The following is a 14,126-nucleotide window of genomic DNA, read 5'->3' on the forward strand; positions in this document are numbered from 1 at the left end:
GTGGACAAAAATAAGAAAATTCTCTGTTACCTTATGAAACCTATAACATATACTTGTATCAGTGCCTCTTAAGAAGTAATGGGAAACTCATTGAGCTTATGAACAATATTGTTTACTGCTAGCCCTAATAACCTCATTTCTGTGGCTGTCAGCCAAATTTATTCATTGAAATTTATATTGCTGTAGAAGCTTTAAAACTCACCTCAAGGTAAAGTTATGTTAAAATATAATTAACCATTTTATTGTAGCTCATAATTGTTTTTCCTTGAAGGGGGAAAATGTTTTGGTTTCAACAATAATTATAGAGGAGCAACCTACCCTGTGCGGTTCCGAAGTACATGAATTTTCAATCAAATTGGGACCACTTGCAGCTCCTCCGGTAATCTAATTTTTTCCTTCTTACCATTTGAAACATTCAGCAACATCAGGAAATATTCCAGGAAGATGAGAAAAATCAAATTCTCAGCTGTACCCATGAGAATATTTGCCGTCATCCTTGCTATCTTTTTTCTTTCTTTAAGCAAGAATTGAAAATTGATATCATGTAAGGAAAAAAAGGATAGCAGTTCATCATTTGTTGCAAACTGATAGTTTTTTAAATTATCATTTAACTTTTACTTAATTTTCTGCATAGCTCTGCTTTATGAAACAATACAAAAAAAGAAAAAGATGGAAAAGATTTTTTATTACTCCATTTTCCTGTCATTTATTGTTAGATACAGATATCGGATTTTTGTTCACCCTGTCAGACCATCAAGAGTATAATTCACGTTAACTTAATGTTTATTAATTCTGTTGTGTTAGCTCTACCCACTGAAATGCTCTCTTCTGGTCTCTAAAGAGAATTCAAAACACCAGAAAGAACCCAAGATATGTATTATTCTGTTTTCTTTTCAGCTTACAGAAAAAGGAAAAGAAAGAAAAGGAACAGAAAAGGAAAGGAGATCATTTAGAGTACAAACCTCTGCGTCACAGTCCTTATGGGACTATGACATGCCTGTGCATCTCAGAAAGAAAGCTGCTTGTTAGTTCCATTTTAACAGATCCTTAGAACTATAATAGTGACTGCATTATTTTTCATTTTAGACAGTCTCTCATTGCAAAACGCCTAGAGAACAAGAAAGTATGGTTCTAGGTCTATGCCATGCTCTTCCAGATGCCTCAAGTTTCAGAGGACCCACAGAAGAGGCAGCAGCACTTGGACTCCAAACTTTCTATTTATTTCTAGAACTGTGGAAAAAAAAAAAAAAAAGGAGAAAAAAAAAACCTCTACAATAACAAAACCTCACTCATTCTGGGTATTGGTATTCAAATGAACATCAAAGTGCCCCACTCTGCTTCTAAGAGTCTTGTTCGCTAAACAAAAAGGAATGCCTTTTAAAACATAGCAGAGCATCTATAAAAAAATGTAATTATATATTGGGAAAAGGAGAAAAGGGATTGATATGCAGAATGGTAAACAGAATACAATTGTAGCCAACTCTATAGATTTCAAATATCTGATCTTGTAGGAAATAATGAGCTATCTGCTAAGAAAGGAAAAAACAGAGGAACTCATAATAAACAAACTCTTTCTCCCATGTGTGACCTAGTACAGTACAATACAGTTTAATTTTATTACTTGTCATTCATACTGAAAACAAATTTGCAATTTTCTGCAAATATAATGGGAATACTCCCAGAATGTGTAAGTGCAGAGGAGAATGGGATATTTTTGTCAAATGAAACACTGCAGTGTTTGTCTCCAAGCAAAAAGCAGAATGATTTGATATTTTTTGCTCAGGAGAGATGTATGATTCACACATTCATAGACCAGAAATCCAGAAGGGACAGTTGCGATCATTTGGTCTGTTGTCTCTGTAAGCCAGGCCAAGGGACTTCTCTTAATTAATTCCTGCTTAGGTTCGGGCATTTGTAAGAGTCTGCCATAAAACAGGACAGTGGTCAATTGCTGTTGGTGTCCATGGAACAGCACGTAGGAGTAAGCTTAATTTGTAACTAAGATACAGATCAAATATTAATAAAATTCTTTTTATCCTAACAATAGCTAACTAGTAGAACTGGCAAGCTGGTGATCCCTTGAAATCATCACCGGACCTCCTAAAGTACTGCTAAGCATGGATGGATGCTGTCCCATTGCCAGGGTAGGAGATAGAGGTGAAAAGATTAGATGACTCTTTCAATTCCTTCCAGCTCTGCATTTCAATAGAGAAGAAACTTTATTCATCAGTAGCTGTGAAACAATGCATAGAGTGAATTCACCCAAGGAGGATTTGCTAAGAAGGCTTAAATGTTTCTGAGAAGGCATTCCTCTCTCAGGTTTGTAAGCTCATATGATATGACAGTTCCACTCAGCAGCAGAGCAGCAACTATATTCATCTTTGTCTAGTGTTTAATACTACATATATAATTGGAGGGAATCGTGGGAATGTGGTGGGAAATCTGTATAAGCATAATTTTATACATGCTCTGTTGCCTGTGGGTTTTCCTAAAAAGGAACCGGTTTATAGGCTCAGCAAGGCAGTTTGTTAACATAGCTGAATTTGTCAGATAGCCTGCCACAGCCAAATAGACCTTATGAAAACAGAAATTTCCATGCTGTGGCTAGAAATGACTGGTATTACATGCTGCAGAGATCAATTATGAAGTAGCCTGCATGCAATGAGTATCAATCCTTCGTTCCTTTTAGCTACCATTAGATTTAAACAAAGGACCAGCAGCGTTCATTGGCTTTACTTTACACTTTTTTTGCATATTATTTGTCCTAACTGTGATGTACTACCCACATAATTTCTTAATCCTCTGTTGCTTGCCTGCTTTTCCTTTGGCTGTACTGCCATTGTACAGCTATGGATTATCCTAGCCACTGTGTGACAAGGTTTCTCCCTTAAAGTTTTTTTTATCACTCATCCTCATTACACGTCTCTGTGGGCTTGGAAAACAAGTGAAGAGTGAACAGATAGTGCTTCAGCCTCTGTGTCTGTCACAGTTTTGTATGGTCTGTCTTATTTAACTCTAACTCAAATGTGTCAATTCATTTCTTTTTCTTTCCAGATAAGAGTTGTATCAAAAACTACATTTGTTTATTACTGTCTGAATCTTTTCCTGTTAAAGCATAGTTTTGGGATAATGTGTCCAGAACTAGTGGAACAGATTTGGACAAGCTTTGATTTATAAAATGATACTACCATTGTCATTGCTAATTTTTTACGTCTTCTCAAATATATTCACCAAAAATATTTTAAACAAGATTGCATATTTAAAAGAAACGATATCTTCATGAGTAAACATTTCATGTGTCAGAGTTTACAACACTCTCATGCAAAGACTGAATTTGTTGTACTTTATGTCTGTGACAGTGTTTGTTCTGTCTTGCAGAGTACAAGACAGTAAGTGAGCTCAAAAGATGTCTTCTCTTGTCCATAAAAATAAAAGTTACACTAAATTAGTCTCAGCAAGAGTTCTTGGGGCTCAATGTACAAGAGTGCTCTGGATCAGAATTTTAATGAGTGGTATTTAAGCACTCTGCCATTACCAGAATACACAGTCCCAAATTAAGTGTCTAAATTCACTCACAGTGAGTGGAGAGCTGTAGGTATCTATCTCCACTTGTATTTACAGCCATTAATCTTCCCCTAGCACTTACACTAATCATCCTTTCTCTGGGAAAGAAAAGAGATGAAGGGCACATAAGCCTTAAACCTTACAGACTACTTATTTATTTTTTTCTGAGTGGAGAGTGGTTGGGTGCAAGCAGAGTTGAAACTCTATCCTCATATCTCAGAGGTACTACTCCAACTTTAAGATCTTTCCCATAAATTACCCATAGGTTATTCCACAGCTGGGGTCAGTCTCTGTCCCAATGAACCTGTGACTCCATACACTATCTAATTAGACATTCACCAAACTAAGAAGAGAGAAATAAACAGAAAAAAAACCAAAAAACAAAAAAAAAACAGTAGAGAATTCATGAACAATATGGTAAAGGTAAGTTCCAAACATTGTTGCATATCTCATTTCTTACACACCATGAAACAGCTTGAACAGGGATATTAAACAGACACAGCCTACCACAGAGAGCAGATTATGGTGCTGGGAGATGGAATGCTTGAGTCCAGGTCCAATCCCGCTGGTAAAAAGAATTTGAAGCTAGGCTTCCCATAGATTAGATGAATGACCCAATCAGTGGGCAAACACTGCTACCTCTTCATTACATTGTGAGGGAAATAAAATGCATCTGCATGGAATCCCAAAACCAAAATAAGCAGAGGAATTCCAAAGTTGAGGCAGTGGTTAGACTTTTAGTATGAATACATGCAGGTACAAGCAGCTGGATGCAGACAATACCTAGAAGCAGTGAGCAGCTTTTCTCATTCTGGAAAGCATTTTTCAGGTATAGTAAAAGTAAGTAAAATTCCAACATGTACTTCAATACCTAGCTGTTCTTACAGTGACAACTGGCATTAACAGTTAATGATACTTAAGCAACATTCGTTAATAGTATGTATACTACTCAGGCCTCAAAATACTACTGAATATTCAGATATTATATTTATCTCAGTCCTGCCTACCTTCACTCTATTTTGCAGTACTTAAGGAATTTGCACAACTACAACCTGTGAACATTAACATGAATCCCCAAATTCTCATTCTCATTCTCTTTCTCATTCTCTTTCTCTTTCTCTCTCTCTCTCTCTCTCTCTGACACTCTACTGCAGCTTTTCTTCTCCTTAAAGCCCATAAATACAGAGGAAATCAGAAAAGAAGACAGTTAATTGCAGACAGCTTTCTGAAGGGATTGCACTTAGCTTCTGATGGAGAACAGCTGTGGTGCACACTCTGCTACATGCCATGGATGAGGAAGCATGGTTCCAGCTGGCTGAGGACAGCCACAAGGTCGTTCATCAGTGAGCACACACTCTCTCTTAAGCAGCATGTGACAGACCCAAAACTGTCAAGAGGTTTGAGTGGATCTGCCTGTATCTTTTCCTTAAATTAACAGTCCAAAATCCCAGAGGTTTTCATTTTTAGAGCTACAGTATAATAATTTTTGAAATAGAGAAAACGCAGTTATGATTGAAAAAATAAATTGAAACTCTGTCTTCTTGTACTGATTGAGGATTTGCAGGGTGGATCTTTCCTGCCAGTCTTCCTCTCCAATCCAACAATTTTTGCTTCTTCTGTAGTTTGCATCAAATTTTGCAAAACCTCTGGTGGAAACAGAAAATGTCTACTTTGTGAGAGGCTGTATGCCTTCATGGATCCAAACAGAGTCCTCTGCTTAGCAATGTCCTGCTCTTCTCCCATCGAGACAGAGCTTTTCTGCTTTCAATTCTCCAGCCATGTGACCAGGTACAGAGGGATGCTCACACCCATTCTCATCGGAGTTCTTGGTCTTTGCAGGGCAAATGATAAACATGGTTCATCAGAGCTGAAATCTCTCCCACTAGGAATGAGGCCTGGTTCTTGGTCTTTGCCTCCTTGCTTTCCATAACATGAGAGTAAAACTGACTGCTAAGAAGCTTAATAGTTATTTTAACAAAAGCATCAAATGACTGCATTCTGCCAGATCTAGTTCCACAGCTCTCAGGCACAATATTTCAACCCTCTGTGTGGCCAAGTTCAAAACTGACAAAGCCAATAAGTTATAGTACAAATATGATTATTTTTATTATCATGTATTACATTCTGAATAATTGTACATTCTGGAGTACCAGTTATTAAAATAATGCAACTGTTCTTATTTTTTTTTTAATTTTTAAAAATCAAATTGTATCAAATTATGGTCCTCATTCCATAGGAAATATTTCAGTATTAATCCCAGATTAAACAATCACCTTATCATCATTGTGTCTTATTTTTACCATGGAAAATAACATCAAGACTTCTCATTCTTAGGAATAAGTGGAAGGAAAAAGTCCAGTCCTATCACCGAAGGGAACAAACAATTAAACTGCAATAGATTGAGAAGCGTTGTTTTAAAATGCTATCATTACAGTTTATATTAATTAATTCATATAATGTAAATTATTCTTTGTATATATATATGATATATTCTTAGATAACCAATCATGCATATCATTAGCAAGCATGGCAAGGCTCTCAAGTGAAGATGAGACTGATCTTTTCAATTATTAATGCAAATGAATCACCAAGCATAACAAGTTGAAGGTATGTATTAAAGAGCAAAAGTCAATTCACTGGTTCTGTACACACACTGTCATATTAAATAAACTCATACTGCATTTGTTCAGTGAGTGAAGAAGGCTAACTAAACTGAATACAATTTCAACTGCAGCTACTGGCATTGTTAATCAGTAAACAAAGTTGAAACCATCAAATAGGAGTGTAGGCTTCAGAGTCCAGTACACTTGTAAAAACAGATCTAAAATCAAAGAAGATGAAAATAACATTGAAAACAACTTTGAGTCTGAACTTGAAAATTAAACCATCCCATAAATTAGCATGCATTTCCCAACCCAAGAAGTGGATTCACTGTTGCTTCTTATTAAACTACTTTACTAAACAACTATTTAGTCATGTAGTTACACTTCCTTGAATGTTCTGGGGAAATGAGCTCTGCAGATAAGCACATGGAACCAGGAACAAAATTTTAGCAATTTCAATTCACATAAGCTTCATCAAATCTGTCAAACAATTTCATTTTGGATGACTTGACTCTTCAGTCTTCCTTGTAATTTCAGAATCATATTTGATCCTCAGCTCAAGCAATGGAAATGAATCTGAAGTCCAAGGGCATTATGTCTTCTGAAATAGGTGCAGTTTGGGTGTGACTTATGCGAGTAAAACTTGCCTCACAAAGCAACACACAGTGTAGTTTTAGCAGCAATCTGTTCCAGGTTCTAGGAGGTTCTTCCAGACTAACATTCAGAAAGGCTAGTGAAAATATGGAATATTTAAATTAGTTTATCATCACAGTATTTACTCAACCATCTAAAGAAGTAGTAATTTTTTTTTAAAAAGCTCAGGATCTGTATAAACCATTCCTAGGATAATTCTAAAATATAGTTATTGTTCCATACAAAAAAAAAAAAAAAAAAAAAATGTTATTTTAAAATTTCCGGTAAAATGATAAAAAATTTTTTTAAAGATTCAAACGTTATGAGATTATTGAATATATGAAACAAACTGAAAAAACACTATAAAATATAACATAGTATGATTAAGCAAATAATATAGTTTTGATAATGTAATAATTAAGCATTGCTATTTATCTTACGTAATTGTTATTGAAATTAATAAGTTTTCTAGGAAAAAAATTTATTAAAATAAAATTTGAGTGAACTAAAACAATTATTTCGATTTGTTATCCAAGGTACTGTAGAATTTAAAACTTAGCTTTTTTTTTCTATTTATTTTTTAAAATAATGTTAAGACATTTCTATACTCATTTATGATAGCGAGTAAGGTTGCTCAATACAGATTAGCTGGCTCACGGAGACTCATTTCTCTCTCTCTCTCTTTTTTTGTTTTCAGTAAAGCCGGTAGTCAGAAAAGGTTAAGAACCTCAGTGAACATTTGAAAGAAAAGCACTTATTTCTTTTCATCCAAACAAAGATTTTGTGGGATTTTCTTCACGTAACTAACCTTGATGAAAAGCTTTTCTGCAGACATCTGTCTTACAATAATTTCATTCCAAGGACTGCTCATCTTTTTTTTACATAAAATGAGCTCTGACTTTTCAGTAGTTTCTGATGGACTCATATGACTAAGGTAAATTGATTCCTGAGAATATTAAATACGGAGAAGCAGCAATAAAAATTTGAAAACACTATTTTTACATCTCCTTTTTCTTTCTTTCCTTTAAAATCAAATCATTTCTTTTTTAATCTATTCTAGTCATAGCTTTTTCAAGTACATAACTAACTGGAAATCTTGATTTGAGCTGTTACTGACTTTTTCAGGTTCTTCACTTTGGCTTAACACTGTCTCACTTTTTTGTCCAATCTTTGCTGCTGTTTTGTCCAATCAAGTCATTTCCAGATATTTGATATACTTATATGAGCTGAGAGATCACTTTCCCTTCCACTTCTGTTTGTCCTCTCTCCAATCCATGATGCCTTAAGATATTCTATTGGCAGTGTAGAAAGGTCCTAATTCTGGAAAGCAGCATGATTCAATGAAGTACTTAAGTGCAGGCATGAGTCCCAGAGGAACCCCATAAGCTTGAATATTTCCCTGAACAGAGGCCAAAATAGACAATAGCAAAGTGAAAAGGAAGAAAAAGTGTAACTAATGCAATAAGATAAATGGATATTCAGCAATGTGTGGAGCCCACTAAGTAATACAGGCAGTACTTCAGCAACTCCGAGGGAAAAAAAGAACATTTCATACTGCCACGCAGAACAATTATGAATATTGGTTTGTTGTTGTTTTTTTAAACCAACAAACAATATACCTAAGAAACTACATAGTAAAAGTGCTTTTAGAAAGGGTTTTGAATTCTGATGCTGCCTTTTTGGTGAAGAGTAATCATATCATTTTAAAATTATTATTATTATTCCATTTATTTTTCCCTTGATTCAATCACCTCTTTCCCAGTAATTATACAAGCAGAATCTCAATAAATAAAGCTCACTGTTATTTCATAAGCCAAACAAGTAGGTCAACAACTATGATTAAGCTATAAAGATTAATGAGCAATTTTCTTTTGTTTCTGCAAAGAGTAAAATCTTCATGTAGTTGGGAAAACAAATCTTAAATAATTTATAATTAAAATGCAAAATTATGTTGTTCCTTATGCTAAAATCAGAAATGTATTTTTAAATATATACAGATAATATAGCATGTCACACCTTGCCATAGTTTACCACCTCAGTAACTACGAAATCAGATAGATAAAATACTACCAGATGACTATTTACTCTGTGGTGGATTTCACCCACTTTTTTTACACTAAAACTAAGATTTTTCATTTTTGTTAAGGAGAAAATTAAGGATCAATAAGAATAAAAAAAAGATCTGATAATATTTTAATTACATATATCCCTAATACACCATGTAATAAGACCCAAATCAGACAGTATGAACTCAAACATGAACATCTTAAAGGTATGAATGAAAGAAATGTAAATATGACAAAAATAAATCCCTTAATTAATATCTTGAGGGTACCAATGTTAAACTTGAACGTTACCCAAACTCGTACTAAATAGTCTTTATTTGGATCCTGGAATTTCCCTACTTATTTCTTGTTCTTAGTAGAAAGAATACTGAAGATTTGACAGTAAAACGTGCTGCTTTGTGAAAATATATACGAATTTCTGTAGTATGGAATATTCAAGAGAATTTCACTAGTCACAATATTAGTGAAGAATAGCTTGAAGCCCAAAACTTTTTTGTATTTTAGTACAAAGCCATGCTTCTCTGCGCCATGCTTCTCTGCAATCTCATACCAAGTAGGATGATGCAATATTTATTCATTGCTGTCCCATTTTAAAAGTTTCAGTAGTTGAATCAGGGAGTAAAACTACAGTTTTGAGATTTGAGAGTATGACAGTGCATAAATACCAAAAAGCCAACTGTCAAAGCAACAATCTCATAGATTACACCTTGGCTAAAAAGCACACTTCCAAATAATCTGACAAATAGTGTTGTTCAGACAAATAGATGTTTCCAAAGAAAAAACTGGAAAATGCAGCAGCTTGCCCCTTCTCTCTTTTCCACTCAAAATCTGGGGTGTGGGGAAGGGAGCACTTCAAATGTCCAGAATCTTGGGGGTTCTTCCGCTTCCAGATGTTTGGTTTCTCTTCCTTTCATATATATTTTTTGAACTATATTAGGAATGCTTCCTGAGACAGTTGAGAAGTGAGCTTGGAGACATGAATCAGGAACACTACCAGAGGCACGAGAAGAAGCATACATAGAGCCTAGCCTGGATCTTGTGTCTACCTTTCTTCAAATTTTATCTTTCCTACCCAAATTTCATGCTTTGGGTCAAGACCTGCAATGACATGGGTATAAAATGCCATCTGAAATGGGAACTTCAGGTAAGAAAGCAATGAAAATGAAAATTAATAAGTTCCCAAAGAATTAGGCGCTAGCAAGTGGACATCATAGAATCACAGAATCATTAAGGTTAGAAAAGACCACTAAGATCACCACATCCAACTCCAACACATTGCCATCATGCCCACTATATCTTTCAGTGCCACATCACCACAGTTCTGAAGGTGTTCAACCTTCAGGGCCAATGACTTCACTACCCACTTGAGCAGCCTGTTCCAATACCTCACCACTTTTTTGAGAAGAAATTTTTTCTAATCATCCTGCTAAATTCAGCACCTTCAATGTCAGGCTTTCACGTGGCCTGTGTGACAGTTACATTTTTTGTGTATGAAATAATTCAAATATTACAGCTCATTCATCCTGGCAGTCAACTCACCAATGTTAACTGCCATGAAATTATCAGGAAAAAAAACCCACATCTCTAGGGACATATAATCATAGAAATCATATCTTTCCCTCAGTCTGCCACCTTTCCCAAAGTTAACACTATGTGAGAGCTTTTAATTTATTTAAATTTGTTCCATGTACTTCTAATGGATGTATAGTTGAAGCACTGTTAGTCTGTTCCTAAGGATGATCAAACAATTAGTAGTAGTAAGTTGTTTCGACAGCAACCATAAATATCTGAGGTTGCTGCCAGTGCCAGAAAAAATCCTATTCCAAAACACATGCCGCTTACCACTGCATGAATTGCAGTAGAGAATCAAAACACAGTTTTGTTTTGCTAGGGATGACATGTATCATGTAAAAAACATCTGGAAACAGATAGGCTGATATGTACAGTAAAGTGGAAGGTACCAGAGGATCTGGATCTAGTCCTTGCTCTACTGCCAATATTTGACAAGCCATTTAATTTTTTTGGCCAACATTCAAGAAATTATATGGGCTTTTAACTTCTGTTTAGAACTCTAAATTCTTATTGATTTCCTATTGACTACTCTAAAGCAAGCAAAAGAAAAGGTATATGCATAGTACAGATGAAACAAAAGTTGTTCTTTTTTGTTTTCCTTATATAGCTGTGTATTTTTCCATATTTCTCAGGAAACAAAAATTCTTTATCTTATTTCTGATGCAATCATGGAAGAAGTGGATCTTACAAGCAGATCCAAACAAACTGTAAATAATATCTCAGTGAATAATTTTGGGAAATGTTTAAAAAATATATAAAAATCAATGTCTCAGTGACTGTATTTATCTTAATCAACTAGAAGAAAAATAACGAATACACTATATTTATTGAAAGTATTTCATCCAATTATAATAATTATTTTTACATTTCAGTTTCTTCAGAGCTGCTTTCTTGGGACACTTTTGGATGTTTCTTTTTATAGACAAAATTACATAGAAAATACTCTCTCTTTTTGAGCAAAATAAAGTCAGAATAAAGTCAGTCTTATGCTAACTATTCAAAAGCTTCATTTTGACTCAACCTAGATACATAAATCTGATTTCTGTGACATATAAATTATTCTGAAGTCATTTGGCTCCTGTGGAGTTCAAGGGTTTTACTGTTATTCCACAATTTGTTTGGAAAAAAATAAAGTACTTGATAATGGCTAATGCAACATTTATACAGAAAAACATATTAAAATTTTTAAGCTGTAGTAAATAATCGTTGTTCAAGAGACCTGTTATGGCAGCTGATGTTAAAAAAAGAAAAAATAATAATAAAAAGGCTAAATCTAGCTGTTTTCTTCCTTTTACCTACATCTCTTGTTTGCAGAGCTGGAAAAAGTGGTATAGGAATAAATAAGTTAATTAGATCACATTATGTGATCTCCTACAAATGAAAGTAATTATATTCTGATTACCCTTGGATCTGTAAACTTGAGCCATCTAAGACGTATCCACTAGGAAACCATCTTGTCTAACTCAGCTATTCTCCTAAGACTTTGTTCCAGTTGTTATTCACCCACAAGATTCTTTATTTTTACCTAGTAAACCTTCCCTGATATAAAATTGTCAACCAAGAGGTTTTGCTGTATCTCTGCTGACTAGCGTTTAAACCCATTTAGGTCCTCATAGCCCAAATATAAGTTATCCCCACACTTACATTTACGTATGTTCTGTAACATTCCTTTTATCCTCTAAAATTTTAATCAAAGAATGTCATATTATTATGCTAACCACAGTTAGACTCCTAATTTGCCTCTCCATTCCATTATTTTTCTGAGGAGCATGTAGTTGCTGTTCAGTGTAGCTAGCTCAGTGCTAGACTATCTCTGAGCTCACTTGGGTGGGCAAAGGTGCATCAGTGTAGCCCAGCATTTGGGTCCCTGGCTCAGGGCTATAATTACCTTCATGACTCTTGATTTTTTAAATTTTGCCAGTATCATTTCACAATTCCAGAGACATTAAAAAGGGTGTAAATAGTTTTCAAGCCAACACAGATCTTGAGAAAGAAAAAATTATATTGTTTTGTCCTTGCACAGCAGCGGAGAGGATAATTAAATTTAATCATGGCAGTTTCTGTTTTCATTATTTTTCTTATTTACAAACCAAATGGGAGAGAAGAAGGACTATGAGGGGAATCATCAGATTAACAAATATGCCATCTTCTAAGACCTTGTAGTGAAACTGGCTCTAAATGTCTAAGCAGTATTTCTTTTACAAATTGCATTGTAAGAGCTATGCTAGGAGGTGCTGGTGGAGGATAATCTAAGTAATATAAAAGTCTAGGAAATATCATAAAAAGCATTTGTATCTGTATGATCTGGAGATTCCCCAGATATTTTTTGGCTTGCAGTACTAAAGCAGAAGCCACACCATATAAAAATGCAAGATTTCTGGGCTTAAGAGAAAGGGATTGTTACCTGACCAATTCTGTCTCACCATCACAGCCCTCCTTCCACAGGCTGGAATGAATCTCTAGCCAAGATTCGTAGAGAACATGAGTGAGTCAGAAAGACTGAATATCAGTGGGACACTGGGCAGATGAATTTCTATAAGCAATCATAGATATATATGTCTCCCATCATATGTCCCAGTTAAAGAAATTCTAGTCCCCACAGATATCCTAGTTTTTTTTTCTCCTTTAGTGATTGTTCCCATTAATATTTTGTCACAATGCTATCCTTCCCAATTCATATAAATGTCTTTATCCCTGTGGAGTTACCGTAAGTTATTTTGAATACTCTGTGGTACTGTATCATTGATTTTACAATTTTGTCACCTTTTATTCTAGCTGAATAGTTCACGCAATGAATCCTTTTTTGAATCACCATCTGCATTCATTACTATTTCACATTATATTTCCCCCATCTATTTCATAGATAGCCTGGAAAATATTCAGCACATCTTTCTATATATAAAATATAAATTAAAAAACTATTTATGATGAATATCTGGAGAAGTAATTCAGCTCTTGACAACCTGAAAAAATGCTTGCCTTTGTGGATTTTTTATGTGATGATTTGCCCTGAACATACAGAAAGACAATGTCAGAGGCAAGAATAAAGCTGACATTTGTAACATTACAGTCCTCAGGCCATTGGGGTATTGCACCTCTCTGAGAACACTTTGCACATGCCATGAACACTCTTAAATGAAAAAGATGTAACCTTCTTAAGCGCAGCTCATCTTAACACAGTGTAACGTATGTTCATTCGTGCACAATTTCAAACGCGATATGCAGCTTTCTGCTACAAGGAAAGGAAAAAAATGTATTTATTTAGTTAGGAAGTCTAAATCACTACATATATTGCTGTTATTATTATATATTATTTTTCCATTTCCTACCTCATAACCAGAGAGAACTGACAAAGTAGGTCACAGAATATTTCATATGAAACACTTAATTATTCTGCGCTTATTTCAAATGTTCCAACCCTGGAATCATTAATAAAAACATCTGGAGTATGCTTTTCAAAGATAAGGTCTCAGGAGACCTTAGAAGTGAATCTACTACTGCTTACTACAAATCTCCAGGCCCTACCTTTAGTGATTATTTTAAAATACCCCAGAGTCTTTGTAGATTTGTCCAATTACAGACAAAATACTAACATTGATAATCTGCTGTAAAAATGGCTCTTCCATCCTCATTTCTCACAAAATGAAAATAAAAAAAAAAAGTGCCTGTGTAGGAGTTCTGCAGGAAG

The sequence above is a fragment of the Numida meleagris genome, chromosome 3 (genome assembly GCF_002078875.1).
Source record: "Numida meleagris isolate 19003 breed g44 Domestic line chromosome 3, NumMel1.0, whole genome shotgun sequence".
Taxonomy (NCBI): Eukaryota; Metazoa; Chordata; class Aves; order Galliformes; family Numididae; genus Numida; species Numida meleagris.